Source organism: Lichenostomus cassidix, chromosome 2, assembly GCF_008360975.1.
Source record: "Lichenostomus cassidix isolate B80296 chromosome 2, HeHo_3.0, whole genome shotgun sequence".
Lineage (NCBI taxonomy): Eukaryota > Metazoa > Chordata > Aves > Passeriformes > Meliphagidae > Lichenostomus > Lichenostomus cassidix.
Genome location: NC_139482.1, coordinates 145032375 through 145059382, shown reverse-complemented (window position 1 = coordinate 145059382; position 27008 = coordinate 145032375). Strand labels below are relative to the sequence as shown.

At 40.9% G+C, this 27008-nt stretch overlaps 2 long non-coding RNA genes across 3 annotated transcripts; both read left to right on the top strand.

The window, feature by feature from the left end:
- Positions 1-1042: 1042 nt before the first annotated feature.
- On the top strand, positions 1043-25600 carry LOC146442458 (uncharacterized). Of its 2 annotated transcripts, XR_014850275.1 has the most exons (4): positions 1043-1427; positions 5624-5689; positions 13427-13469; positions 25268-25600. It is a non-coding gene; the product is annotated as an uncharacterized LOC146442458 (long non-coding RNA). The 2 variants fall into 2 exon arrangements; XR_014850276.1 differs by lacking the exon at positions 5624-5689.
- On the top strand, positions 15149-16548 carry LOC146442459 (uncharacterized). The gene is made up of 2 exons (XR_014850274.1): positions 15149-15291; positions 15832-16548. It is a non-coding gene; the product is annotated as an uncharacterized LOC146442459 (long non-coding RNA).
- Positions 25601-27008: the final 1408 nt, after the last annotated feature.

Below are 27008 nucleotides of genomic sequence, written 5' to 3'. Positions count from 1 at the left end.
GGTTCTACCCCATGTCTTCTGATTTTCACTGTGCTAGTTTAAAGATGTTTGTTCCAGGCTGCTGTAAGAAGAACTTTGTGGGGTTTTGCTATAACATTTTCATGGACCACTTAATGCCAGCAGCAGGGAAATACAACAGGGAGTACCTTACTGACCACACTTGCCACTCCAACCTCCTCATTTTGTTATTTGCATAACAGGGAGAATAGGAGCTGTTTTGATTTCCAACAGGTATCCAAACTTGGCTTGAAGTAGGAAGGCTTAATTTGTGTGAAATCTCAGAGCCTTATTCCCCACACAGAGCCGTGCTCAGTTCTGGCCATGCCGCTGTCGCCAGAGCCAGTGGGGGCTCAGTGAATCACAGGGGCTCCCACAGTGAGCTGAGAACCAATTTCCCCCTGAGCTGCCTCTTTGAAGTGCTGCTGGAGCACAGCCCTCACAGGCCACGAGCACACTGATATTTTGTGCAGGTCCTGTTTGGCAGCCAGGCTCGAAATAACAGCAAAGGAAGATCTTTGACCCTGGCTGATATTGCATATAACTAGATGCACTTCTGGAAATGCAGAGTTTCTGCTGGCACAATTTGGGAAAAGAAGGGGCAAGAGAGAAACTTTTAATAAAGAAAAGCAGAGGTATTTGTTTAAAAACCCTGCATGGGAAAGAACATTGCTTGTTTGGCTGAGCTTTGGTCCTGAATCTGTTTGCTGTGACATTTACTGTTAAATCACTACCAGATTATCTTCACTATTTAAAGAAAAGCTAAAATCCACTTGTTTTATCTCAGGGTAATTAGTTTGAGGGCTGTGAGGTTGAACTCAGTATGTTCAGCTTGTAAGAGTAGTGTCCTTTTCCAAATTTTCTCTTCTTTATGTTGAAGCTGTTACTGTTTGTAGCCAAAAATTACTTGTTCTCCACCCCCATTTCAGCACTGTTATATCTATCCTCTTCAACCACAACTAGCTGAAATAACTCTAATCACCTACTTTTACTGTTTGAGTTAGGGAGTGTTCACAGGACTCATTTTGCCAGAAGAGCTGGAATGCTTGCTGAAAGGGAAAAGGGACAGAGATACAAATTCAGAGCTGCAAAATAGCAGCTGAACACGATAATATCATCAGCTGGCAGAGGCTGCTGCACACTGAGCATCTGTCTATGGCCTAAAATGACTGTTTTGTTTGGGGATTTGTTTGTTTGTTGGAGTTTTGTTTTGTTACACTGCAGGATCACTCCTAACTGCTAATACAATTAAGAGAGAAACTTCAGGAAAAGAACCCTAAGTCCTATGGCTTTTAATTCCCTATTGGGTTTTGGGAAGTAGCTTGTGGCAAACAAGGAAGACAAACCTGGATCCTTTTCTGCATCCTTCCTCCTGTTTAAGAAGATTTATGATTCTACATCTAAATCCAACAATTTTCCATGTGGCCCTGGTAAGTTACATAAGCTAAACTTTTCACAATTTAATGGCTAAAGCTAATCCTTTAATCCATATTTAGGATCCTGTAATTAACTCGTCTTAAATGTTATCTGCAGGTGCTCAGACATACTGAAAAATTGATAAAGTATATACTTATTCTTACTTAAGGCACCCAAATTTGAATTTTTTGACCATAATGACTGTTCCTAGGTGTTAATGAAGACTTTCATACATTGAAGGGTTCTTCTGATGCAGAAATTTAAAATCACACTTCTCTATAACTGCTGAAATTTATGCTTCAAGCACCAAAATAAGTCCAAAAGTGGCAAGAAGCAAATTCTAATAATCTTTTTGCTATTCCATGAGAGGCATTTTTAGTCAATCTTTTTTGACAGTGTTTGAGGGAACTCCACTCCTCCCATGAACTCTGTATAGGGCTGGGTGACTCATGTATTTAACAGAGAGAGAGAGACTTGCTGAAGGTCATGGTACTGGAGCAGGGGGGCACAAGGCTTGTCTATATGCAGATTCTTGCTGAACAAGTGGGAAAACAAATTTGCCCTAATAGTTAAGGTGAATGAATTTAGCTCTTTTTTCTCTGCCTCACAGATTACAGGTACGAAGAAAACTTTTTCTTAGGAACCTAAGCTTTTCAACATTAAAGCTCACATTAATTCTGAAGAAGTAGCAATAGATTCCCACCTGTCCAAACCACTAATGGTCCAAATGCTCTCACCTCCTTCCCCAGCTGCCTTCATCTCCTTCTTCCCAAGGTTACTGGATTGTCTTCCTTAAATAGAGTAACTGTGGAATTCCTACATTGCCTAATAAACAGGAGACAAAGGGGGAAACAGGCCTGTAAAGCAGGAAAATAGAAGTAAAGGTGTGGAGATTTCTTTTATCAGACTTTACTTAAGGTTTCGTCCCTCCAATTCTATTACAGAGGCACCATCCCCACAATCCCTATCAGATGAATTAGGATGAGTAATAAGGGTCTTGGTTACTACTTTTCTATGGACTGATGCACAGGATTTGTCAGGAGGGTGGATTTTGGGGTAGGAAGAGCCAGGTAAAATCTCAGAGGGTGTGCTCCTGAGCACTGCCCGTTATCTCTTTCCCCAGGGCTGAGCCATAGGACTAGGAGCTGAAGGACTGGCATGTCACAGGCTTTTGTTTCTGGAACAGAATTTCCCCAAGTGGCTGATAACAGGCTCAGTCTATTCTGTGAAGGATGTCTTTGGAGCCTGCCCTGATACATTTATTATAAACAAAAGCTACAGAATGTTAAATTTTGTTTCTAACATAATGCTGTTCTGGCTATTCAGATAAAACAGGTTTGGCTTGGGGTTTTTTAGATTCAGAGCTGCCTTTGCTGTAGGAATTCTCACGTATTAAGAAAAGATCAATACCACAGCTAATGGCCTAAGGTATCAGAAAACCTCACTGGAGGAAATGAGAACGTTGTCTGGAAACCAGATGATGATAATCCTCAGGATAAATGGATTTAGAGATTTCTGAAGCCATTTTAGTAAACAGAGGGCAGACTTAGGCAGTTATTTCAACAAGTTCCTTTACAAAAGAGAAAGAGATTGCCATTTTCCTGTTTGGTTTTAGTCTTGACATTGATGAGTCTCAGCGAATACTTATTAACCTCTTAGATGCAGAACTGACCTTTTAATAAAGCAACCTCTTCTCCTTTACAGAGAAATCTTAACACCAGATATTTTGTCTTGCAAACATTGTCCTTGCACATGCTGTTGACAAAAGCTGGCAGGGAGCTATTGGTTTCCCTGGAGTCGAGCAAAGGCAGGTGGAAAACTAGTAAAGGAATCAAGGCAGAGCTCAGACAAGTACCAGAAAGCAGAGATGCCTTGATTCTGCACTGGGGTTCATGGCTGTGACGTAGAAAGCATCCAGAGCAGAGCAGGGTTCAGTGTGGTCAGAAAGACCTTCCAAACAGCCCTTGTGCCCAAGGTCAGAGGTTCATCTAGCCCACCCCACTCATCTTCTCTCTCACCACCCCCCAAACACCTCTTTCCCAAGATGGTGATTGATAGCCTGGGTCATCTCTTCCCCTGTGAAAGCTATTTCATTGTTTAGCTCACACATGTTCTATCTTTTAGTTTTACTATTTCCTCTATGAGGATAAAAAAAACAAATACAGCATCCAAGATCTGTGAGCCTGTGGTACTTCTGCAGCTGCTTAGAAACCTGCTCTGCATTGCTCCCTGTTCTTTCCCATATCTTCTTGACTGTTACAGAGGGCTGAGCTTAAATGTTTCATTTTCTCCCTCTTCGAATAGAGGCATTTAATCTGCTTTGCAGGTTTTCAGTGGATTTTGGTGTATCTGCTACACTCCCCAAGCTGTGTGCAGAACCAGACCAACAAAAAGGTGAAACACAGAAGTTTAAACCACTGTAAGTGCTAACACAGTTTACCTTGCAGTCAGAGCAAGGTCAGCTATGCCCATTGACTCTGCCCAGAGAAGCTGTGGCTACCCCATCCCTTGAAGAGCTCAAGGCCAGGCTGGATGGGGTAGAAACAACCTGGTGTAGTGGAAGTTTTCCCTGACCATGTCAGAGGGGTTGAAACAATCTTTAAGGTCTCTTCCAACTCAAACCATTCCATGATGCTGTGATGTGCTAGACATGGTTCAGCACTGCCATTTCCCATGTGGACCTCGTCCTGCTGCCCACATGGTTACTGGGGCAGCAATAATCCATCCCTCTCTGTCCTGTGGGGCCTCACTTTCATCAGCCCCTTTGTCTGAAACAACTGTTAAACTGAGAGCAGTCACTCTCAGTTGCTCCAAGTTACACATTGCCCTACCTAGTTTCTTGTCTATTTTCTGTGCTTGAGAATTGTAGAAAGGACTGTGTGCATGCAAACTAATTTTGCTTTTTTGCAGGTGCCTGTGTTGGTCTTATAAATGGTATTACTTCTCTACAGTAACTTTTCCTTTCACACAACCTTAAAACTTTGTAGTTGTAAGAATACTATCAATACAATATGTTATTATGGCTATTGTATTTCTGACTGAGCTGTAAAATCAAGGATCTGACAGTCATTAAAAATCCCCCAACACTCCTCACAAAAATAGACATCTTAGTTCAGGTTGTCTGGCCCAGTGAGCATAATCTTTACATAATGTTTTGGCTGAATTGTGGCTCCCTTTCCTTTCAGTTGTAACTGTGGGTTGTTAAACAGCTGCCATGATTCCCCCTGCTCCCCCAGGAGACCAAGCTGCAAATGAATTATAGATATAATACAAGTCTTACACATGCGTCACCCAAAGCCTCTCACATGGGTCAGAGTCATACGGTTATTGTCCTGTCAGATCTTTGAAATAAAAATCCGTGGACTTTGTGAGACAACCCTGGTGTATTGATTGCTATAAAGGAGACAGAGAATCTTTGACTCGAGATAAAAAGATATCAGACATCTGTGATTAACTATCAGCAAGACTTGAGTGCTGCAGAGAGAGCTTTTAATTGATTCTATCAATGTGCCTCTCTGTCTGCATATTTATGCACCAGATGCGCATATGCAGAGTGTTTTGATGTTCAGATCCTACGTGTGTGTGAATCCTTAGATAAAAAATGGGAAGGGAAGAAGGGAAGGGAAGGGAAGGGAAGGGAAGGGAAGGGAAGGGAAGGGAAGGGAAGGGAAGGGAAGGGAAGGAAGGAAGGGAAGGAAGGGAAGGAAGGAAGGGAAGGGAAGGAAGGAAGGAAGGGAAGGGAAGGAAGGAAGGGAAGGGAAGGAAGGAAGGAAGGAAGGGAAGGGAAGGAAGGGAAGGGAAGGAAGGAAGGGAAAGGGAAGGAAGGGAAGGGAAGGGAAGGGAAGGGAAGGGAAGGGAAGGGAAGGGAAGGGAAGGGAAGGGAAGGGAAGGGAAGGGAAGGGAAGGGAAGGGAAGGGAATTCTGAGTTTTCACATACAAGAAAGAAGACAGCAGCAGAGGGGAAGAAGGAGAAGACCTAGTGGGAGGAAGAAAGCATGAACAGGGGTAGAAGGAAAGGAGTGGGAGAAAAGGAGAAAAAGAGAAAAGAACTACAGAATACAGTGTATATCTTCTTATAATTACACGTAAATGTAGACTCCTCCAAAAGAAGAAACAAGGAGATGACAGTGATGGCTGAAGCTTGGACTCTGTCCAGATGCTCAATTGACTTTGTCGCTCCTGTCCTATTTTGACCTTTCCATTTTTCAAGGGTAATTAAACACACCAGCTTCAGATTGAATCTTGCTTCAACTAGTGATTCACCTCCACTGACAAGGTAAAGAGCAACACAGAAAAGGTCCAACCTGGCTGCCCAAACAGCCATGTCCATATTGGTCTTATTTTATGTGAATATAATGCCACCAAGTAATTAGCAATAAAAATACTGTGCAAGAGCTGTGTATGACATTAGGATTGAGTAATTCGGTCTTTAACCCATCTAGCAGCTACTGCAGGATGCACTAAGTGACTGAAACCCATATATCTCATTATAATAAATATTTTATAGATGACATCTCAGCCCAAATCACCTTCCATGACATTGTTTTTAATCCACTGGCAGGTGACAGGGTGATTTTGGTGGCTGGTCATTGGAAAAGAAATCTTCCGTTGCCGTGTTAAAATGAACCCATACCCATAACAACCAAGTGTTTTCATTTGATCCGTGTCAAACGTCAACAGTGCACTAAACTCATGACCCTGCTTCAATTTCTGTCATTCAGAGGATGAAAGACCACTTCTTCCCCACCTTGGGTGCATATTTACCGTTTCTCACCCTTGGGATGACGCCTACTTGTGAGAAAATTTTCACAGTGGACATCCTGCTATATTTGTTTTTGTGGAGAGGCAGAAGACTTTGCTATTTAAGGCTGTAAATCTGGCATTTTCACAAGTGCTGAAATTCACACCTTTGCATTTCCTGCTAGATCCCTGCTATATAAGGTGAGCAAAGGTAACCACACTGCTGATATTTGCAGTAGTCCTTCATCTCACTCCTTTTGGGACTGTTCCCATGCACATAAGTACTCTTCATCTCTGACGTCTGAAGGCAGCTCTTTATCCATTCTCATGTGGCTGTGAGTGACAAAGCATCAGAGAAAGCTTCTTAACTGTGAAATTTATTAGACAGGAGAGCAAAGTCCTCTGGGGGAAGTGTTGGAACAAAACTCCATCAGAGGAGTTTTTGGAGGGGATAAAACATAATGGAGGGAGGTGTAGTGCTATGGTCCTGCAGTGACAAGAGCTGAGCAGGTTCTTAAAACTATTTTTCATTCCCAAAAATAGGCCATAATATGGGAAAAGCCTTCCCAACTCATCAGGTGGGCTCCTCTGCCATTGTGCTATATGACATTTTTCATTAATTAAGTATATGCTCTATCTTTAAATCACTCAGGATTCTCTCCATCCCCTCCAAGAAGGGGAATGTCTGAGTGATTAAAGCATCTGGGTCATTCATTCAAGTACCTCTGCAGACATGAGCAGAAGGCCATGCTTGATCCTCCTATAAATGGGTCACAACTATTCAGACAAGAGACTCAAAGGCAACCTGAAGTCATGCTAGCCAAGCCATTTCCATTTGTGAAAATTTAACATGCCTGATGCAACTGATCTCCTAGGCCCCTGGGAAAAAGTGAGGGTGTTTTCTTCTAAATTAATATATCTATTTGTACAAATATAGCTCAGTCAAAGCCAACCCATGACCAGTAGACTATCCCACAGTTTCACTTACTCCATGGCTGAAACCTTTCTTCTACTTTTCAACTTAAATTTATTCATTATCAAGATTCTTTTGTTCTTTAGACAAAATTTTTCTTCAGCTGAAACTACTCTTGCTCTTCACTGCTGTGTAGCCCAGTGCCCATTTATAGATCTCAGTCGTGTTCCCTCATCCTTAATTGTCTTAAAATTAACAAGCCAAGCTGTCTTGGTCTAAGACAGGCACTTCCATTTCCCAGATCACTGTTAGGGAGAAAGCAATGAACAACAAATGATTGCTCATTGTCTTCATAAAAATAAGAATTAGTCACATTAGAGGAATTAAAAAGGATTGGTTTCCAAAGAAGAAAAAGCTGATGTTTCTCCCACATCCTGTGTGTGCAGAAATCCCTGCTGCTGCAGACATGCTGAAAGCAAGCTGCAAGCAAAGGGAATAGAAGAAGGTATGGGAGGAAATCCAGCAGAGGAAACAGTTGTTGGAAGAAAGTAAGAGCAAAAATAATGTGTCTTGCTCAGGAAGGCTTTAAATTGAGATTTGCTGAAGACTGACAGTGTTTTGGGGAACTATTACTCATTCTTATACTATCTTAGTCTTTGTTACTTTGTTTTTTACTTTTGGTCACCATCAGAAACACTCTATTGCACTGCAAATGTGTTTAGTCAGATTTTCTATGGCTTTTCTTATCACAACTATTAGTTTTTCACTGAATCTCTCCCAGTCTCAGTGCATTGGTCTTGCAGAAGTTTGACTAGCACAGCAGTCAGTATTCCAGGTGAGTTTTCAGGGAGTCTAGTACTGGGCTATTAAATTCTTCACTCTTCCCCAATGATAATATCTTCCCTGACACAACACAGGCTTACGTTTGACTCATGATTTTCCTGTGATCATCTGCCATGTCTGTGTCCTCTTTCTCCCACCAAGTCATGTCCCCAGCCATTGCAGAATTCTTTATTGGCCAAAAATGTGTGAGTTTGCATTTTGAACTGTTGAACTTCATTCCACTGCTGCTTCTCCAACAACTATGATAATTTCAATTTCCCTGTGGGATATTTAACCTGCTTTGAACTGATCACACCTGCCACCCCTATGTGATCAGATGTTAGTTAATTTGTGTGACCTTCTGGCAGCATCCTCAGTGGGGACACTGTGGGGATGGAGTGTCACCATCACTCAAACCCCCTGCCACCCTCAGATTCAACACAGGCAACAGCCAAAACTGTCTTTTGTTGGAAAATTACAATTAGTCAAAAGGAAAAGCCTGTCTTGGCAACATCCAGGTTTCCTCGAAGAGTATAGTAGAAGTAATTGCTCTGATCTGGGGAGTACCAGCCCTTCTCCTAAAAATAAAGCTAGTATTTGTAACCTAGACTTCCTAAGTCAGATGGAAATTCTATTTTTGTCTTGCTTTTTCCCCTGTATTTTTTGTTTGAAATTTTACGCTTTGCTAATTTTGTCTTAGCAAAGGTCAATTGTTGGAACCTCAGATTTTCATAGACTACAAAACTCATTTCACACCTGATTTTACTACTTCCTAAACAAGCTGAAGCAGGATTTTTCATAACAGTACATATAAAGATGCCTTGTAAAAAGCAAAGCAACTGTGGCTTATTTTATGGCATTTGCATTCTTTTTAAAGCACCCTCTACTTACTCTTCCAGCTGATTTCTAATCTCCTATTTTTTTAATCTATAACCCGAATAAACTTCTAACTTTAGCCATATTTTCCCTTTGTGTCCTTCAAAACTATCATTAACCACATGCCTGAGTTACCCTTTGTTCAGAAGAATTCATCAAAAAATGACCAGTTAAGCCTAATCAGTCAGTCTTTGCTCCCTCAAAGGCCTCCAGCTGTTGTTAAGTAATATCCTTTGTCACACTTTAGATAGCCCAACTGACTGGGAAAAAAACCCCAAAAAATACTTGTTATAACTACAGTGATAAACAAAATCTGCTCTAAAGCTACTCTAATTGCCTTCAGAGTCTTACACAACCCTTGGATTGACCTTTTTCTGGGGAAACATAACAGCCAGAGTAATTATTAAAGTATCGGCCCAGACTTAAATCCACATACAGATTTCCAGCTGAACATTAAATAACACTTGGTCTTTGAAAAATTGGGCGCTACAGTCTTCAATCAGCTTCTGCCCCTCATCAGCTTTACAGCACTGGGGAAATAAAGGACAAGAATTGGCTGGACACACGATGTCAGACAGCTGGAACACTGACCTCTGCTTTCAAAGGCTGTTGCCCTACTAGCCAGGGTATTGGCATTAAGATTTTAAAACTGTTATCACGCACAGGAGTTCAAAGACTTTTCTTTTATTCCCACAGAGATTTTTTTACAGTGGGCTTCGCCTGCCATTTAAATGTTTTCACTCTGGATTTATTGCTTATTTTATCCAGTCTTCAGACAAGGTTTGTTTTGGGGATTTTTTTTTTTTTCAGTATGAGTTTCTAAGCTTGTTAAGGCAGCCACAAAATGTTGTGCTGCATGTTATCCCAGTAAATATAGAATGTGTGATATTTCAGCTATGGTAGGGTTGGTAGTAATGAGACCATACATTTTAAAAGATGAGTATTAATTTTAGACTTCATGCAACCCTTTGAGGAAGCTCTGCTAAACTGAAAACACCATCTCCTGCTCCAATTAGACATTAAATATTGCTTCTCTTTTGAAATCATCTAGATGCGCTAAAGCTTCAAACTGCAAGTTCCAGTTTCCCATAACAATTTGCCATTACCAATGTTCCTTACAGACTTTGGCCCTGAGAGGGGCCCAGTTCAGGAGGGGTTTCAGATCAGGGGAACATGCATGATGGTTTCTTCTTTGCTTTCTACCACAGCTCATTCATTCTATAGCCTTGGAAGAGGCTCTGAGAGATCACTCTTTACTTTCTGTCTCTTAGACCAGCTCAATCACCCAAATATGAAAAGCTCTCCTAACAAGGGCCTTGTTGAAGGCAAAGATTAAAAGTTCCCCAAATTAGTTCCTTTTACATTGATCAGTGAGACTTTTGGAACCAGGGGAGCAATGCCTCCATTTCCTAAGCTTTTGGTTGACACCTCCTTCCTGAAAATTATTGCATTCATCCAGGTGAAATTTGCTGGTTGGACACATGGATGTGTCTGCCCAGCAGCCAGGGAGGCTATGAAGTCTCAGCTTCTCTGTGGGTTATTTGTCTCTGCACAGACCTTGTCAAAGACACAATCACCCCTCTTGATTGCATGACATGGGGCAGCCAAGACTTGAGGAAGGGCTCTGAGAAAGGAAATTCTGCTCTGCTCAATCCCAGGCTTCTGCAAATGACCTCCCTTCAGATAAACAGACTGCTGCTGCTGCTCAGCTTTATTTTGTAGACAGTTTTGGGCTGAAAAGGGCTCAATCTGTTGAGAGTTTCCCATACCGTTTCTGGGTGTTTTCTAGATGGAGGGAAGACATGGGAGAATTGGGACAGGAATCCCGTATTACTCACAGGCCAGTGTTGCCTCTCTGACACAACCACTTGAGAATTTTAAAACAATTGATACATTTCTAAGATGAAGAAATAAATGGAAGGAATATACTTTTGAGATTTCGTATAGGCAAGATGGGGGAAAAAAGAGCTCCTTAGAAGTGCTGCACTATGTTCAATCATTTAGGAACAGGAATCAGGCAGAGGCCTCCTGTCTTTACACACAAATGGATTTACACACAGCTCCTGTTGAACAGGCTTTGTAAACCTAGACAGAATAACAACCTTGAATTCAGGAGAACAACTATTTCTATTAATCACTGTAATAAAAACCTGCAAACTTGGCAACACAGTTTCACTCAAATGCCTCCTCAATACACGCTGGCAACACCACCCCCAGTATTACTCAGACATTATTATTTTTATCATTGCAGTGTCTCTTAAACAGGCATCTTCTTATTACCTCATGCAGGAAACTAATGAATCAAAGTATGAATATTCTTAAAACAGATCTTTTAAATTAAACATTAGCTCAGAAGGTACTGGTGGCCTTCTTTGGCCTAAAAGTTAACCTACTGTCTGGAAAAATATAAAAACAGAATATCTTAAATAAGCCTTTAATTTGGGTTTAATGGAGGCCATCCTTTTGGGCTGCTGCATTCATCTATTAAAGAGAAACTTATGGAGATTTTAAACGGGATCAATTCTGCTGTCACATAGTTAATAAAAGTGAATAATTATTTACTTATCAATTAAATTTTGTGTGGAATTGGCACATAAAAAGGTGATTGGAAATTGTACTCAAAGATTAATTGGAATTTTAACAAATATTTTAATTGATGCACCTCCAGTGGTGAATGGCTATCCAAAAATGCAATCTTGGTTAATGTAGATGAAGCAAGCAAATTCACATTTGAGAGTAAATTATGAAATCCTGACCACTTTCCTTGTAAATCCCATTGCCTAACACATAAAACTAAAACAAAATGCAGGAAGTCCAACTCTGTGAAGGACAAAGCATATTCAGTCCCTTCTAATTTAGGCTACCATTTGCAGCAATCAGTCTTCTGGAAGGAGACTCACTAGCTTTGGAGTCACCTTTCTCATCCTTGCTGTTCCTTAAAGGATTCTTTTAATTCAAGGGAAATTTTATGGATTTCAATAGTAATGCCACTAGAGCTGCTATTATCTCTCTGAGCAGTAATACAAGCAAATACAGCCACTGCAAAAATAGAAAAATAATTCCTACATGCATCTCATGCTTATTAAATCTCATCATGGCATGCTGTGATTAATCTCTTGCAGAGAGTTTCTTTAATTCTCATTTAAGGATAAATATCTGTATTTCTTCATAGTAAATAAATAAGCTTTTGCACCACCTTACTTGTGACACAAATTAAAAATAAGTCATGAATTGATAACAGTTAGTTTTGTTCCTCCACAGATCAGATGTTTCAGAAATCCCATGCCAGATGAGCTAACCCTTCTTCTCACTCTGTATTTTTGTTTTGTGGTTAAATTTATCCACAGATCAGTTTTCAATGGCTTTTCATCCCATTTTAAGGACTAGGTCTAAAGCTGTTTCTGGACATACAAGTCTCAATGTCTGGGATGTGTTTTCTAATTAATATCTTCCTGCAAGTAGCCTGTTCTGCTCATCCATTTCTGCTTTTGAGCAGAAAGCATGAATTTTGCTTGAGTTCCCACATGCAATCCCCTAAAATGAACATTTCAAGCAAAAAGGCAGAGGACAGGAGCACAGCTAGAGAGAGGAACTCCTTCCTGCTGGTTTTGGTATTCAGAAAAGTGCACTGGGCTGATACAGAGAAAATGTTGTCCCTATATAGGGACAACTGTTGTTGTCTGTGTCTTATTACTAACTATGCACTCTTTGTTCAAGAAAGGGAAAATAAAATTTTCTTTCACCTTCTGCTCCTTCCTACTTACCTCTTACATGTCAGTAGTAATGCACAACATTGCACAGCATTAATCCAGGGGTAAAACTCCTATTTCTCTTCTCCTAGCCCATGCTTTGTTGCAGCTGTGCTGCCTTTCCAAGTGAACATGCCAGATCTATGGGATTCACTCTGCTGTCTCTAACTCCTGGTCTGATTGCTTGACCTCAGAGACTAGTGATAAATGTTGTGCCTAAGAGGCTCTCCTGCATTTCCTAGTATGGTTCAGCAGTGGCACACAAGAATAAAGTCACTGTGTCAGTCCCAACCCTACTGAGGAGAAATTAGGAGCTGTTCTGATGGCTGCATGGTGGCCCAATACAAGAGGTCACACGACAGATGATTTCCTTGCCATCTTCAAATCTGTGGTGCTAAATATGCCACCAAGTCTTCTTGGAAAACTGAGAGGAAGAAAAATGGAACTTCTACCTCCTATCCTTTTTCCTAACTCCTCCTTCCCTGAGAAAGCCCCTTCTGAGCTGAGGATGCAGCATTCTTGGAGCTATCAAAAATCTTTTCCTAATGAAGGCCCTTAACAAAGGATTTTGCCACGTAGCCACACCAGGCATAATGTTACCTTCAATGATATGTATGGACATGGTGGTTGGGAATACAGCAAAAATTGCACAGGAGTTGTGCAGTTTGCTCAGGCAGAGGATCAGCCAGGGGCTCTGCTCTAAGCCTTTGCTCTGGCTACCAGTCCAGAGAAGCATTTGGTCCTGGGTGCTGAATAACTCTGCTGATGCCACCATAAAACCAGGAAGGGACTGCAGTTTTAGCAAGATTTCTGCTGGATGTTTGGTAAAGCACCATCCATAGCATTCCACAGCTCATGGAAATTTTTTCTCGGTATCACAGTTTCACTTATCTATTATTAATTTTTTTTCCAGAAGATAAAACAAAGGTATCATCATTTGCTGTGAAAAAATATGGGTAAGAAATGCATCTTGGGGCTTGCTTTTTATTTCATGTTATTTCTCTTTCCTTTTAACATCCAGGAGAAACAGTAGCCGTGTGAGTTCAGCTCCTCTGCTCTCCTGTAATCTACCCTTTGATGTAACTAACTGGCAAAAACATATTTCTAATCAAATATAGTCTTCCATCCTTAATCAGCTCAGCTTTAAAATGCAGATCAATGAGATAAGAAAGAGCTGATTTAATTAGCCCAACCTCAGCAATGTTACAGCATATTCTCATTTACAGAAATAATGGGGAGCAAGAGATTCATCATCATGAAAAGACTGGGGAAGGCAGAGGAAAGCAGGATATTTCCTATGTTAGCTAAGGGTGATTTTCATTCTGGCTAAAGAGCCAGCACATGTTTTATGAGCCATTTAAATAACACTTAGGCCTTGAGCTTTGTCCTTTAGCCTAAGGATGAATTTCTTTCACTAAGTAGCAATACCTTTGGAAATCATCACTCTTGGGTTTAATTGATGAGCCAGAGACAGCCCCCACCACTTGGTGAATAAAGAACAGGAAATATGGCAGGCAGGAACACAGCAATAATGCACATTTATGGAGCTGCTTGGGAACACTCACCCACACGAGTGCCAGGCCAGGCACTCTTATTGAAGAGGCTTTAATGGAACAGCACAGACTGTGCTTCCTCACCCTGCTACTGCCTTCCTGAGAGGCCACAGGCAGGTAATTTCACCTTTGTATTTTTGGGGGTGTGGTTTGTTTTGCTTTGCTTTCTTCCTCCATCCCATTAGGATTTGGAATTTCCTGCAGGGTAAATCTCTTCCTTCTTCCACTGCACAGTTCTCCCCAAAAATGGGGATTGTGGCACACCTAGAGCTTTGTGGTGTTGCTGTGCTGCTGCTCAAGGAGCAAAACCCGTGCAAGTTCTCAGCTTGCTCCGTGCGCTTTGTGGCTTCAAAGCAGCAGAAGTTTGCCTCACCTCCACCAGCCCTGTGTATCCCTACTCCAAATGCTCCTCCATCCCGTGGAACATGGGATTCACTGGATCAGACTAGTTCAGGTTTGTACAATGCAAGCAGAGAAATTCTGCCTTCTCCATGCAGAGCACCCAGAACACTTCCATGGCCACAGAAATCTTGTGGAGGCCTCAACAAAAGGAAAATCAGACCTGTAAATGTCCAGCAAGGGTTTCCAGGTGGGCTCCAGCAGTGGAGTTGGGCTCAGGACCTGAACCTTTAATGAGGTACATCTCGACCTTCGTGCTGTTGCAAAGTCAGGCCAAATCCACACAGATGAGGATATGCCAGCTCCTAATTTGAGTTCTGGGAACGAAGTTTGTCTTCCTTCCTGCCCATCCATCATTTTGAATGGAGCTATCTTGTGACATCCACATTTGGTAGTCTCTGCCTGGGAGATAATTGCTCATCACTGAGGGGAACTCACACAGCTGAGATAACCCTCAGGCACTTTCTCTGCAGGGATGGGAGCACCAGAGGCAAAGCAATTAACAGAGCAATTAAGCCACTAGCCAATCATATCTCTTTTCCCCCCCATCTCAGACTTGTGTCAGTCTCCAGTGTCTGTGAAAACAAGCAAGGAAAGGCCCTGCTCTCTAGAGTGATAATTCCCTTAGGTGGGCTGGGGCTAAGATTAGGCTTTAAGCCCCATTCCTGACCCTTACCCATCATCAGCCTGGGCCTGTTGGACATGGTTTGGCTACTGTAAACAGAACCGGTGGCTATTTCATTTCCTTAGAGCCAAGAGACAGCAATGATAATTTAGAGCTCTTCCCCGTGTTCTTCTCCTTCTCTCCACCAGGCTTGTTCTCCAGGTAAGACATCAATCTTTTCAAAAGCATTAGATCAGGTATCCTGTCTCTGTGGTTTCATGAGAAAGCTTTGCAGAAAAGATATTGAGACAAGCTCCCATGCATAAATGTTTGTCAGCTGGGTCCAGAGATGATGGCATTCATCAACACTAAAAGTGAAAGTTACTTTAGGGGAGATATAAAAACACAAGGATATAGAAGAGAGAACAGGAGAAAAAGAAGATTCTGTCACAGTCAGACCCTGCCAGGTCCCCCAGACTGTTTCTCCCCCACCTCCCTGTCCTAGCCCTTCCCTGGGCTGCAGCCCTTTGGGGACAGCAGCTCCTGCTGGGGCTCCCAACAGCCACAACTCCCACAGGAACTTGGGCCGTGGAGCTCCAAGTGATGCAAAAGACCAAAACCCTTTGGCTCTGTGGAGTTTGGCAATGTCCCAGCAGCGACCCCCCCACCTTGTCCAGCAGTTTGGTCCTAAATTATAAGAGCCTGAAGGACAGGAGGCCAGGCTGCAAAGCCGACCAGGACACTCTGAATTTGTTCCTCCAGAGAGCCACCTGAACTGCCAGAACTTTGAGTCAGGTCACCAAACAGAATCATGGGCTTCCAAAGAAAAACATCCTTCTCTTTTCAAAGCCTTGAAATGAAGCTCTCCATCAGTGACTCCTCCTCATCAAGAAATCTGCAGAGTAACACTCACCTCATCTTTAGCACCTGAAGCCTGCACATCCCTCCATTTAGAGGATGCACAGTGCTTTTGTTAATTAGAGCTTTAGTTTAATATGAGCTGTCAAAGTTCACTTAACTTCAATTAATTGTTTCTCCTGAGCTTAATTTCTTTAGTTAAGTATTGATTAATCATTGCTTAATTATGCTGAAGTCTCACTGGGTGATATTTCAGTTGCATACCGCAGCAATGCACTGCTTTCTAAAAATACTCAGAGAATCATCAGATATTTTACGTATTGCTATTATTGGGATGACTTTTAATATCTATCTATTCATCCCTCCCTTACGTCCCAAAATGCATATTTAGCATGTTGTGTTTAATTCCACTGGTTTACGACTCGTTTTTGTCTATGTTGGTAGGTCATGCACTGGATTTTTTCTCAGTGTGATGTGGGGAGAAATGCTTTGTGTCTGACATCTGGAATCTTATGCCAGGAAGAGTAGGTTAGGGGACACAAGTAAATAGTCCATACTGTGGCACAATATTAACACATTTAAACAGCCAAAATATTGATGACATGGGGTTCTTTCTTTGAACTTTTACTTTAAGTGACATAAAATTACTTTCACTTGAATACTGTCTGTATTTCCTCAAAACTACAATGCTAGAGCTCTTATGAATATGGCTTTCAGATCAAGGCACCTCCAATCTGAAATCTCAGTTTGTTCTCAAATATCAGAAAGAGAAAACTATCCAGTCCTCTACTTCTTTGTAGTATCTCGACAGCTCTGTATTGTCAGGTTGGATTGCAAGTATCTTAATTTTCACAGATAAGTATAATAATTATTAAATTTTTCCAAAGTCTCTCTTGAATTTCAATATTTACCCAAATTAGAAGTGAAGTTTGATTTGTAGTGAGAAGTTAAACAATTACCTTTTCCCCCACAATAATTTCCCTGGTGCCCATTTAGGCATCTAATTTTACCTACTCAAAGAAGCATTTTTAAATTATTTTTCTAGATGAGAAAGAGTCAATCCCCAGAGAACATTTCTTGGCTTGACATGGTTTTATCACAGTCAAGGTTTAACTTTTTCCCTTTGGTACATGTTCACTTTTTCAGAGATCTCTAAACCTACTACTACTAAAATTTAATTTTAAACCTGTACTGTGCTATAGGAGTACTAAGCATTATTTACTACTGTCATCCCAGATTCTCGAATGAGCACTGGTAGGAATATGCTATAAAGAGAGTCATCAAAATGACATCCTTTTCTACTACATTTCACCTACTCGGTGATGTAAACATCTGGCACCTTGGGAGTGCACATCTTTGCTGTGTGAAAGGCAAGATAAACTGGGAAAAGCACTGATTATTACATAGATCATGGAAAACACTTCTGTTCCCTTATGCTGAATAACACAACACACAGAATTTTCCAGACAGGGGTGGACGAATTAGTCCAGGTTAAGAAAGTACTGACAAAACCATTGCTCAGGATTTTAACAAATGCTAGTCAAAACATTTCCAGAGTATAATTAATCTGTTCTTTGTTATTAAATTCTTATCACAATTCTGTGTTTCTGGATTCTGATCAAAACCAGAAGCCCCACTTCTATAACACACCTTGGTTGTATTACATTAGTACTAACATATAACCAAGAAACTGCGAAGCAAGTCTGTTGTCATGACTCTCTTTGCAGCTTCATCTAAACTCCATATCTGAGTTCAGGTCATTACTGATGGAGGTGCTGAACAAACACAGTCCTGCCCTGACACACTCACTGGAAAAGAAGAAACAAAGAATTAGGAAAAGAAGTTTTACCTTCCCTGATTTCTGTAAAGGAAACTGGAGCACTGAGACACAACAATCTAAATCTCCCAGTGAGATTTGGATCCATATTCATTAAAATGACATGTCATTGATCTTAATTACAATCCCCAGGATCCTGCCACATAGAACTCAAGCTGTTTGTGAAAGTCTAACGAGATCAACTAGCTGCACATCCCAAACTTCCTTGTGCTAATTCCTAAAGACAAAAACATTCCCATTTCATCAGTTTCCTTGGTGTCAGCCACAATTTTACAGCTCAGCATTATTTATTTATATTGTAACCTGGCTTAACAGACACAGTCATCAATCACAGCTGTATCAGGGGCTTTACTACCAAAAAACAAACTTCTAAATCCAGGTGTTAAGATGAGACCACTGAGATGAACAGGCAGTTAAATGGGAAATTTGAGTTTATCAGGGCAATCAGCCTGGTCAGGAGGGATCACAACTGCTCCAATCTCCTCCTGCAGACTGAACCCAGTCTGATTAAGGTTAGGAGAGAGGGCAAAATGTGCCTATGAATGTTTCAAGCATCCCTATTCTCTCTAACGAGGGAATACACACCAGGCCTGCAGTAGCTCTTCCATCTGTCACATATATATTGCAAAATCAAGCACAGGACCATGCAACCCTATACCCAGTTGTCTGCTGGAGTTTGTGAGTTTTCTCTCCCACTGCATTACTAATGTGACATGTCCTCATTAAAATAATAATAAAAAGATAAATAAATAAATTTAAATGAAGGGAGCCATGGCTTATTTCTTTCAGCAAGTTTTCAAGTGAACAGAATCCCTGGCTCCCCAGGCTGGGCTGTCACTACCTCCTTTCTGTTCAGGTCTCTTCAACCACTTTTGTTCATCTTCCCAGCTCATCTGAGAAAAGAATAGAAGGACAAAACATTCTTACAATTGCCTGTGAACTCATTCACTGAGCGTGGCCTGTGGGAAGTCTGTTGCTCTGCTGTAGATTTCTGGTCTCTGGGACATGTGCTCTGTGAGGTTGACTGGATTCAGGATACAACACCTTGTAGAGGAAGTGCTGTGGGTTTTTTTGAGAAAATCATTCAGGCATAAGAACAGAGAAAGTAGTTGTAAAAGTTAAAGAAAGATCCTTGAGGGACACCAGCATTGCCAGTATCTATGAGTTCAGTTTGTAGTCTCTCTTCTCAGCATATTCACTTTGGGCAAAACCATAATAGCAGCTCCTCAGCTTAGGCAGGTAAATGTGCCTGTTAACATATCCATCCTAAAATACTTTTGTTATTTCTAAACGATCAAGTAAAAGCTGCAAATCACCATAACTTTGTCAGATATCTTACCCTAACAATCTTTTCCCATTTTGAATGACACTGTGCAATCGACTGCAGTGCAATTTGCTTCCTTGCTTTTCAATAAAATAATTGCTTTGTTTGGATTTAGCAGGTTTTGGATAACTAAATTGGCTTTTTTTGCTGAATTATTTCCCTTTCTATTTCTCCATATTTCACTTTACAGGGGCTATATTTTGGTTTGGAAACCTGCTCTTCTGGTACCAGCAGCATTTTCGCATGGGCCAAAGCACTGGTTTATGGCTATTTCGATACAGCTTGGTCAAGCAGGCTAAAAGGAAAGGAAATGCAGCTAAATTCTGAGGGATCAGATTCTATCCACCTCTAACACATTATGTAACTCTTCATCCTTTGAGTAGTTTTATGTATTTCAGTGGAAAAAGTTGTTATTGCAGAATGGGAATAAGATGTCAGAATTTCACCCTAAATGTTTCACTTAAAAAAGGAAGCCATGCTGCAAAAGAAAACATGCCCTGAACTGCAGCAGGATACAAAATTTGCAGTTACAATAAAAGCTTGAAAGTCTTTTGCTTCTTTGTGATGGTGCCATCCTATTGAAAGTGTTTAATAAACAGAAATAGTTCTGTCTGAATTAAATGAAAGACTCTCGTATACAAACTGAGAGTCTTCTAATCCTTACAGCACCACAAATAATTCAAAGAAGTCTTGAAGTGCCACGATAATGGCACAAGATGGTTATCTCTGTATTATTGGTTTTGTGTACATCAAAGAATGCTCTGTGGGAAAAATAATGTTGCATAAAAAAACAAACACATTTCTTTCAAAAAATCAGACAATTAAAATTATCTAGAAGTTAGGGAAAATAAGAACTAAAAATATTTTGCCTTTGAAAATCTACATTACCCTTAAAACAATTTTATGGTAGATATTGAGGACTCTGGATTAACATAAATGTCTGATTGAAAATCTTTGTAAGGATGTTAAGATTAAGTATACAGCTCTTAAGTTCTACTAACACAAAACTGATTTCAAAGAAAGCAAGTGATGAAAATGGATGGCCATGAAACAAAAATAATGTATTCATAAAGGCCTTTTTCACCAGTCAAGACATAAAGTGACAACAACTGGACTCACCACCTGGTTTTAGAATTGCTTAAATTAAAGATTATGGGCAAAAGTGGAAAAGAAAGAAATAGAAACCAGGTGTGATTACATTGCCTTCAGTATAGACAAGGCACTGGCTGGTCAACTTTTGTGTGGGAATTTTGGACGTATGTGAAGTAAAGAGAATGTGGTGCTGAATGAATGACTGGAAAGTGTCCAGGGCAGAATCCATGGGTACAGAGCCAGCAAAGCTGGGGGAGTTGTGGGGGGAGGGAAAGAGAGCACCTTACCCTGCATGACACTATAAAAAAAAAAAAAACAAAACTGGGCATTCCCTACACCGGTGGTAGCATGATATACCAGGCAGAAGAGCTGCCCCCTGGATGGTCTTGTCTCTCACAGAATAAATCTATACCTTTCACAGGTGTAGAAATTTGAGTTCCTGCTGAGTCAGGGCCTCCTGATGCCTTGCAGAGTCCCAGGAGCACTCAGCTTGGATGTGCAGTGTTACTGCCTGACTCTCATGTCTCCAATAATCAAACCACTGGACAAGGATTCAGCAAAATGCTGAAGGTTTTGTGCCTGTCTTGTCAGGCACAAAGCTGTGATTTGCCTTTGTCCCTTATGCACATGGGGTCACACTCCCAAGTCCATACTGGGGCAGAAACATTAGCAACAATTTATGACAGGCTTTACTCCACGGAGAGAGACACTGAAGGATGGTATCCACTTATTTCTGTCATACCTTTAAATCAAGGCTAAATGAGGTGAAAAGCAAATAGATTTTCAGCCCTCGTAAACTCACAGGGCAAGCTGAATGGATAAACTAAGACGATTCACTGTCATATATTACCCTGGTGTGTTAGAGTTGGCTATATAATAAGTTCATGGCCATCTCAAAATGAGTGGAAAGGTGAATGCTTCCATTGTGATTACTTGGCTAAAAAAATACATGTCAGTAATCCCTCTTCTGACCTTCTTCACCATTTAATTGCAGTGTTCTAAGGTTAACAATGGGGAAATGCTATGTATTTTCAGAGAAAACTGACTGGGCTTTTTCCAGTGATAAATTTCTTAGAAATAGAGGGAAAATGGTACTCATATTGAAAATGACTCCTTCATGTCCATGATCCCGTGGGTCAGACTATGGGCACACTTGCACAAAGAGCTGAAGCTCCCGCAGTGCTGTGACTGGAGGAGAATCTTACATTCTCTGTGCTAAGCTAAAGGGAAAAACTCTGTAGGAAATTTCAGTTCACCTGCTTGGCTGGGATGAAAAGTTTCAATAAAATAACTGGAGTGCATCTGCTAATATGCCTGAAGGCATCATCAAACTGAGACAGCAGCTCAGATTAGGGTCACCTGGCATGGTCACCTCTGTAGGGTCCTAATTCTATCAGCATCTGTCCTCAGGGGCCTTTAAGAAGCTGCTCCCCATCTTCCCTAGCAAATGGCTATGTAAAAGAAGAGGAAGAAGAGGAAGAGGAAGGATGCAGGAACTGATTCTCTTGACAGTGAGAATTACTCTGCTGCCACTTCTCCCTTCTCTATGATTAAGGATGTTTCTTCCAGCCCACCTTTATAATAAGTGTGATGAATATTTCAGTGGGAAAGCATTGCCATAACCCAAAAATAAGCTCATGGCTGCGAAGTCTGGATCTAAACTATTATTTAAATTTGTGTTGAACTGCTTTTGAGGCTACACCGAAGTCACATTTTGATGTCCAGCTCTGCTGTTTGGTTCCTAGAACACCCTTGGCACTGATCTGTCTGTGGTCAATTTGTCCTGGGTACGACTAAGGAGCTGAATGAACTTCTCAAATAAACCTAGGTAATGTTTTTCACTGATAATGGATCTTGAGGAACTACCAGTTTCATTATAGAAGTTACTCTTTCATTCCTGGTCTCCAAAAACAAAACAAACAAGCCAAAAAAAAAAAAAAAAAATCAAGGCACTTTGGAGGACAATCTGTTCCCATGTTGTATCTATGCCTGATTCACAGGTTCAGGAGGATCAGATAAACCTCCTGGCTTTTCCATTCTCCACTAATACCAAATTACAATGTGCTGGACATTTTTGCCTGTCATGTTTTGAGCAGCTTCCAATGAGATAGATTAAAACCATTTCACTTATTTCTAACAATTACAATAAATTTTAGGGTAAAGGAGGAGGCTGTTGGACAGAAGCATTTTGTTTCTTTCCGTCCTCGAGTTAGGGCTATGGAACATGGGGAGCTGATATTAGATTCTGGCAATTTAAGTCTGTTTAGCAAGGTTCTTAATAATCTCTGCATGTATATCACAGAGAACCTTTCGCATATTGCTTTAAATAATTCAAAACCGCTCCAATATTGTATTAAATAATTCAGGAATTGGACAGGCTTTGTGATTAATGATGTGTACCTGGAATTTCTGCAAACACAGCAAGGAGTCAAAGTATGCTCTAGATACAAGTGTCCTGGCACTAGATCCCATTTACTCCTTGCCAAGGCAATAGTATGTATCAGGAAATTGGAAAAGCGCCTGCGACTCAATGGAAAACTGACTTAGGCCTATGGTTAATGTGGTGGCTGCTGAAAGAGTCTGTTCTTTCTGACAGACAATACTCATTTGGCTGAGAACCTCTATTGTCTTCTGACTTCCATTTTTAATCTTCATGAATAGCACTGGTGCCTGATGTGAAAATTAGGTGCAAGTATAAATATTTCTGCAGGAGCTGGGCATTTGTCCTCATATTTCACCAGTCTTGATTTGAGAGAATGGAAAGGATTTGCTTTGTAAAGCAAAGCACAAAAGCTTATTTTGCATGTTAACTTAATCCTAAAGGGTTTGGAAGTTGCTGTTCTTCCCAGCTGTGCTTCGGTTGGTGATAATGAAAAGAACCTGGAAGTCTGTCGTCCTCCATTTGTTTTTATAGGGAGATGCAAGTAGAGCAGCATAATTAAGGGAAAAAATCCTAAATGTTAGAATTGCTGGGTTTTCACCCTGTTGACACAGCAACCACTTTCCCTTCTTAGTACAGGTGAAACAATTCTGATTTAGAGAGTACTGTCAACAGTTTTGCTTAGGAAGTGAATAGATTTCTGTAAGCTCAAGGTATTTTTTGGTTAAGGGATTTCTCTAAGACACAAAGAAAATCATTGCTACACTGAGGGTAGAAATAAAGCAAACAAATCCCACTAAATACCCTTTTTTTAAAAAAAATAAAGGTTATGCTAGTGAGCAGAATGGAATAGCCAGCAAGGAGATTACAATTATCAGCACTATTGGAAATACTCTGTTGATATCTTTATGGAAGTCTGATATTGGACTCCCAGCCCAGCCACTTCAGTGAGCAACCACTTTACAAACATCAAAAGGACCAGCTGATTTTATTGGATTTCGGATATTTTCAATGAAAGACTCCACAGGGGATACACTGAGATGTGTCCAGCTTTAATATTTAAACACATTCAAGATTTCTAGAGGAAGAGACAGAGAAATAAAGAGGGCTGCTGCTGTGGCAAATGCATTTGGCATGCCATGGCCAGTCTACTCCCCTATATGTGCCTCTCTGCTCCAGCAGCAGCTGGTGGCCTAAGGGCCATTTGGATAAGGTGAGGGACCAGCCTGCATGAAGCACATTTTTACAGATGCTGCACAGGGAATATTGGCATTAGATATACAAGCTGGGGAGTGGGTTGGGTTGGTGCTTAGTTTTTTTCAGATGTGTTTTTTGTTGTTTTGGGGGTTTTGCTGTCTTTTAGTTTTTTTAAAGAATGTGCATCTCGGAAGGAATATCAGGTATTTAAGGGCAGGGACAAAAGCCAAGGTGTATCAAATAACTGATATCTAGAACAAAGCTCTCTATGCACATTTGCATTTAAATAGTAGAAGCTATTGCAAATTGCCCACACAGGTCTTTATTTCAGTGGTTTAGAGATCCATGGTACAATAAACTTCAGCATATTTTACATAGGCTGTCTGCAAAGTGCTGCTCATTGTTTCTTAATAAAATGAAAGCTCAGAAAGATGACCAATTAAGGTGTCTCTGCAAAAGTCTCAGGGGTGAAGCATCTTCCTTAAATGAAAGCGAAACATGCTAATTTTCCATCCCTGCAGATTAACTGAAGGAGCCATGGTATTCTTTCCATGTTTCAGGGCACAGCAGGTGGGAAGGGAAGAGGGAGGATATTGCAGGTCAGCCACTTTTGGATTTTGATGGAGAGTCTGCCCTCTATAAAGAATGAATAATTCAACCACCCACGCCCCATAACCATTTAAATTACAGTCTTCCTGTTATTTTAAAGCAATGTCTCAAAGGAATAAATAAAATTGACAAAAATAGTCTTCATCAGGGTTGACATTGATTACACCAGACTGAACTCCCTCACTCATGGGACTCGTCCACCTTTAAATGTCATCATGAGATGACACCTGTCTATCCTGCTGTCAGTATGAACACAGAATAAGTCTCTGTTCCCAGTGGCTTCTTTTCCCAGCAAGACCGATTCTAAGTCATAAAGCACAGGATGACAAGTCTTAAACCAGCACAAACTGAATGGTTTCTTATTACTCACTCTGTCTCATAGTAGAAGGGGGGAAACCACTAAGGAGAGGAGTGAAAGGCAACTTCATGGCAGATAAATTTAAAACAAATAAAATGCTGGATGTTGGTTCTATAAAATTAATTTCTGCAGAAGACCATGTAGGAGAATGAAGTGACAGATATTAGGCAGGAATTCTTTCCTGTGAGGATGGTGAGGCCCTGGAACAGGTTGTCCAGAGAAGCTGTGGACTTCCTATCCCAGGAAGTTCAAGGCCAGGCTGGACAGGGCTTTGAGCAACCTGGCAAAATGAAAGGTGTCCCTGCCTGAAGCAGGGTGTTCAAACCAGCTGATCTTTATGGTACCTTCTAACCCAAGTTATTCTATGACTCTGCAACAGAAAACATTGTCACTGCAATGCTTTGGACGAATCAGCAGTGGTAAATCACAGCCAACTGCTCATCAAGGACAGCTTACCATGGGGCTCTGTGCTTCACAAAACTGGTCTGGTGGCTCATCTTTATTTTTTTATTCTTCTTTATTGTTGATTGTTTGTCTTGCAAGATAACAGGCTCAGAAGACCACAGGTACTTCCATATCAAGTGAAATCAAAAGCCTAACTAGCCCTGAAGGATACAACCTGTTGAGAAACCAAATCATGGCTTGTCTCTGTGACATGGCTCACCTGAAACAGATGAAAATTATATTCAGCTTTTCTGAACAAATCCAAAACCTTTTTCCTTAGTCAGAAAATGATTTATTTCCTGATGACTTCCAGTTGTTTTAATAAATTCCTACCACTGAGAAAAAAAACTCCAAAATGTGATTGTTCACTTAAACAGATTTTTTTCCTATTTTTGTTGCAGTTCATGTTTCACCTCAGTACAATAAACTAACATAGTGGCCTCCTGCTTCTTTCTTTTAGAGGGTGCCTCAGATATTAACAGTTCATTTGCCCCAGAGCAGCTTAACTGGCCTCCCCTGCCCAGCAGCACAAAAGAGAATGGTAATGGATACTCTGAGATACAAACTGATATCCCCTAAGGGCAGCATATACATTTGTAATTTAATTCCTATTGCCTATTCCTTACTATCAGAATGGTCTTCTGTGCTGGTAGGAAATCCTAATTCTGCTCCCATATGGTCAGCTCAGATAAAGTGCCTGCCTGCCTGTGCTCCCTTTGTCCTTTTCTCAGCGAGTCAGGCAGGACACAGAACAGCCTCACTACCTTGGGCATGAGAGGGAAGGAAACAAACACACTTCAGGCTCCCACTTTACAGGTGCTGCCAGACTCAGTGTGGCCATGATGCTGTAAAACCTCAAATCTAAACAGACATGCTTACACATATCCACATAGAATATTGCATCCATTCGCTCATGGGAAACTTCAGACTTACACGATGTGGCTTTTTGTTGTTATCCAGTCCCTTTCCCTGTGTGCCATTTCACTTCTTTGAAGCACTCAAGGTGCCCTGCAATTCAGACTCAACCATTCAGAAAATATATGTGTATAAATGAAAGAAGGAACCACTTGCTCTGAGGTACTTCCAAATCTAAATTAAGTTGCACTTACCAAAGAACACGTTCAACAGCAGCAGGAGCACCTTGTTCATATTTTGTGTGTATTAAAAAAGAGCCTTCCCCATTTTGTTCTAACAACATGCTATTCAATAACTTCAGGTAAGAACTACAAAGGATTAAAATGGTTTTACATCTCTCCCAGCTGCATCTGTGCTGTGCTGAAGCTGCAGACATTGCTCAAACAAGATACTGCAGCAGGTAATTCTGCAATCATTGGCCCACAACATACCCCAGCATCCAGCAATCCCCCGGTTTGTCTGGGAGGAGAAGCTAAATCCTGTAAGATAAGTCCTCCTAAGAAAAAAGAAACAAACATATTTTAATAAACAGATATATTTGACAATTATCTGAGTTTCTGAGGTTAGCATCATGCCTCTCTCAGAAAGGCACTGAGCACACCTAATTAACACTACAAAAGAAACTGAACATATTGGTTGGGTCCTAAGATTTTCTTTGCACTACTTGCATTGTCATGGCTGAATAAAAAGGACTGATGTCTGGCTTTAAAAATAGAGGAGGGAGAGGAGGTATGGTGAGAGAAAGGAATTACCCATTGATTTATTCTTTTACTTAACAGCAGAGGGGAATGAGCAATTTAAGGTCAGCAGCATACTGTTCAGCTGGCCTCAGATCCTGCAAAATTACCAGCATTGTGTGTTGCAATAAATTGCATGCTTTTGTCATCCCTGTTTGTTTGAAATATGTGTGAAATGAAGAGGGAAA